This window comes from Acinonyx jubatus, chromosome C2, assembly GCF_027475565.1.
Source record: "Acinonyx jubatus isolate Ajub_Pintada_27869175 chromosome C2, VMU_Ajub_asm_v1.0, whole genome shotgun sequence".
NCBI lineage: Eukaryota > Metazoa > Chordata > Mammalia > Carnivora > Felidae > Acinonyx > Acinonyx jubatus.
Window position 1 is genome coordinate 134475226 of NC_069384.1, and position 4684 is coordinate 134479909.

The window sequence follows — 4684 nt, forward strand, 5'->3', positions numbered from 1 at the left end:
AAAATTGTGTTCACCAGAATTATTTTCCGGTGACAGCACTAGCTTTGTTTGGAAGCAATTCCTCCACAAGCATGCCTAGGGTAGAGGCTGAGACCTGCAGGGAACTTGAGAGTGTACAGGAGTAACCTGCAAGGAAGTCTTAGTTATACTAGATAGAGAAGGGGGAAAGTAAGAAAAAAGAGGAGAAAGGGCCATAGTAAGCAAGAAGCAAGATATACATACAGTGTGTTCTGTGATCCCTTCTTACGTCTCTCTCCCAAAATTCAGTGAACATCCTCAAAAATATATAAAGACTTGATTGGAATGATTTTTGTTCCAGTGGAAGCAATGAAGGGATGAGCTTATACATCCAGGGTGTAACAGACTGGGTGGGATACATCCAGGGTGTAACAAGGGAGTACACGAACCAAGAGAAATACAAGTCTAGTCCCAGACTCAGCAAATATTTCCTGTAAAGAGCCATACAGTAAATATCTTAGGTCTTGTGGACCATATCGTCTCTGTCACAACTATTCAACTCTGCCAATGTCCTATGAAAGCAGCTGTGGACCGTATGTAAAAGAGTATTTCATACTGGGTGTTGTATGGAAACCAATTTGAAAATAAGCTTCATACAAAAAAAGAATATTCCAATAAAATTTTATTTATGGACACTGAAATTAGAATTTCACATAATTTTTTAGGTTCCACAAAATATTATTCTTAATTCTTTGGTCAACCATTTAAAAATGTAAAAGCCATTCTTAATTAATGGACCATATGAAAACATAAAATTTGGCCCATGAGCTATAATTTACCATCCCCTGGGATAGGATATAAAGTATAAGTTAAATCATAGGAAGATCTTCAGACTGTCCCAGGGAGTAGAAGTCATGCTAGTCCGTAAAGATAGAGTTGTACCTGTGGCCATATAGATAACTTCCATCAAAGTCCAGGTAGTTGTATAATAAAGATATAGTGGACTCTAAGTAGCTTCTTAGTTACCTTAGCAGACCCTCTTGGCCTCTTTGTTCCTCTTTTTACCCAATCTAGATTTATGTAACTCTCTTGTGTATTATTTAAGCAAAACAAGTGTTTTTTAGGACTATGTAGGACAAGTAGAAAAATTTCATAGGAGTGGAAAGAAAGAATAAATCAGGTGACACAAATTCGGTTTTTCAGAGCTCAGGATGCAGTGAGATCCCAGGCATAGACTTTCAAAGACTTGAATTCATTATATAAGTGAATTAGTATCTTAGAACCTGAAGATGAAGGCCCTTCTTTCTCTGACTCCTCTGAGCCACACATTTCCTAAACTAAAAGGTAAGTGAAGAATCAAGAAGCTCAAGTTTCCATGGGGCTTACTGGCAGTGCGTGGAAATATCTGAGGCAGGGAGCAAAATCCCATGTGTTCCTGATTCACTCCAAAGAAAAGTATTTGAAAACCAAAACTGCATGTGTAAGTCGGATTAATAGAAAAGGGAGCATGTGGGAGAGAAAACAAGGAGATGAGGATAGGCAAATGAGTATAACAAAGGAAATAAAGATTAAAGAATAAAGATTTCAGGTTCTAATTCACTAGTGTGTTTCTTCCCCTTGGCAATTAGAAAGCCAATTGTATTTCCAATGTAAAATTGCCTTACAGTTTTAAAAAACCAAGATGCTTAAATATATTACTGTTAAATTTTTTGGAACTGAAAGCCTTCTGGAAAATATGAGAATCACATTATCCAAATTTGACTATATAATGTACTAATACACCCAACAGATCAGAGAATCTCTATACCTTTCCTTAAACTGATCCCAGTTAAGGACTTAACAAAATGTTTAGGGAGATTCCTCTTTGCCTCTGATGAATGAACACTGAATGTTCTCCCCTCCTCCAGAAACATCAAGGGCACTGGCTCCCTTCCTGGCCCCAAGATGTTCTAAGGGCATCCCCTCCCCTTGAATCCAGCCTCATAGCGTTCAGTTTTTTATTCAGGTCTTTACATCTTAAAATACATTTGGGATTGCTTACAATAAAAACAGAAGCAGAATAAGATCAAAGATGATTAAAATAGGACCAAAGATAGATACAAGCAAACCAGGGAATATCAAGAAGCTGTACAATTGTTCATCAAAAATTTTGCTCTCAGCTTCTAACAGAGAAATAAGGGAATAGGTTATATACCTTTCATTATTTTTGTTTACCTTTCATTATTATTAGAAGAAAATACAGCAATTTTTTTCAAAGATTCAACACTTGCTTCACCCTAAGACTTGAAACTAATTTTATTAGTACCAACATGGATTTGTTTATCAAGATCTGCATCTGTGCCTCTGTTAGGCAATAGGGAAACAGAAATAGAAAGCATTTCCTGCCCTCAATGTCTTCATAGTATAATAAGGGAAACAGGTATCTAAATAAACTACTGACATTGGTTAAGATTCCTAATGGAACTATGTACAAGATGCTATAGTACAGAAAGATAAAGGCAACTAACTTTGCCTATAGTTGGCTACCAAAACTTCCCAGAGAAATGGAAATTTGAAAGATCAGCGTAAGTTCAAATGGATAAAAAGGAACAAGTATTTCAAACAGAAGGAACAGCAAACATGCAGATGTAGAAATTAATAGCTTCTTCAAAGAAATGCAAGAGAAATACAAGCCTTCTACAAAGCAGTGTATAAGGGTGGGGACTGGTGAAGCCAAATAAGGAACACAAAAGTTAATTTATAGATTTGTAAATTATGTCCACAATAGGAGATTTTTAAGAAATGCAACAGGCCTTTAATAAAAGCATATTGTTTTCAAATCATCTAGAAAGTTCTAGAGAAGGGCACTTCTATGAGGAATCCTGCATGATATATAACTTGAGCATTTAGCTCCCCAGACAGGTGACTATGATCTATATGCACCTATCCTCCTATACAGAAAGTTGTGGCTTAACCCTCACCATTAAAATAGGACTCAGCACTCCATAAGAAAATAATAAGAAAATGGAGTGCCTGGGTGGCTCAGTCAGTTGAGTATCCAACTCTTGATTTCAGCTTAGGTCATAATCTCAAAGTTTGTGAGATTGGGCCCCACGTTGGTCTCTGCACTGATAGTGCAGGAGCCTGCTTGGGATTCTCTCTCTCCCTCTCTCTTCTGAACACCTGGCCCCACATAAGCATTTATCTGCTTTCTGCCACTGTAAGTGAGATTTCCCTTTTTTTACAATTTCTTATAAATGGAATCATACAGTATGTAATGGTTGGGGATAAAACTTCCTTCCTCATAAAGCTTTCGTGATTCATCGATGTTGTTGCATGTATCAGTAGTTCCTTCCTTTTTATTGTGGAGTAATATTCCACTGTATGGATATACCATAGTTTCTTTACGCATTTATCTATTGATGGACATTCGGGTTTTCTCCAGTTTGGGGCTAATATGCATAAAACCATTATGAACATTTGTATACAATTCTTTGTTTGGATATATATTTTCTTTTCCCATGAGTAAATACCTGGAAGTGAAGTTATTGTGTCACGCATTGAACATTATAAGAAACTACCAAACTGTTTTCCAAAGACGGCTGCGCCATATTACACTACCAATAGCAGTGTATGTGTGCTCCACATCCTCTCCAACACTTACTTAGTACTGGTCGCCCTTTTAATTAGCCATTCGAGTAGGCATGCAAAGCAATCTTACTATGACTTTAATTTGTATTTTTTGTGTTAATGATATTTAGCATCTTCCATGTGCTTAGGGGTGGCATTCAAATATCTTCTTTGTAAGGTGTCTATACAAATATTTTGCCCATTTTTATTGGATTATTTAGCTTCTTATTATCCAGTCATAGAATCTATTGTATATTCTGGACAAAACTCCTTTGTGAGATATCTGTATTGTTAATGGTTTGCATCTCCATTTTTGTCAGCTCAGACTGTTAAACCAGGTTAAAAGGAGATACTGCAATTATCTGATGACCATGTGTTCCATGTTTCCAAAGTCTCAAGGAGACTAGAGTCAACTGAGATATGCTATCTATGGAACTGTAAATCTGAGGTTGTCTTATTAAAGTCCCATTAAGTGATAGATAACTAGGCTTCATCAGATGACTGATATTCTAGCACAGTGCTTCCCAAGTTTAAATATATAGGGAGTCATCTAGAGATGTGCACAGCACATCACAGCACAGAGTCTAATTCAACAAGTCTGAAGTAGAGTTTCAACTTTTACATTATAACAAGATCCCAGGTAGTGCAGACGCTATTTGTCTAGAGTCCACACTTTAAGTAACAAAGCACTAGTAGAGACAGAATAGTTTCAAAAACAAAAACAAGTGAGTATTCACTCCCCAATTTATAGCTAACTGTTCTAGAACCAACCATAAAACTGTTCAGTCTGTCTTAAGTACAGAGAACAAACTGAGGGTTGCTGGCGGGCAAATGGATGATGGGATGGGTTAAATAGGTGGTGGGCATTAAGGAGGGCACTTTTCAGGATGAGCACTGGGTGTCATATGTAAGAGATGAATCAGTGGGTTCTACTGAAGCCAAGACTACACTGTATGCTAACTAACTTGAATTTAAATTAAAAAAAAAGAAAAACTGTCGAGTCTGTCCTACAACATCATTATCAGCATTCTAAATACCTTAACCCATATCATGTCACAAACTGGGATTAGAAGTAGAGGAGAGCAGAAATAAATGAGGAGGGCCCATAAAATGTTCC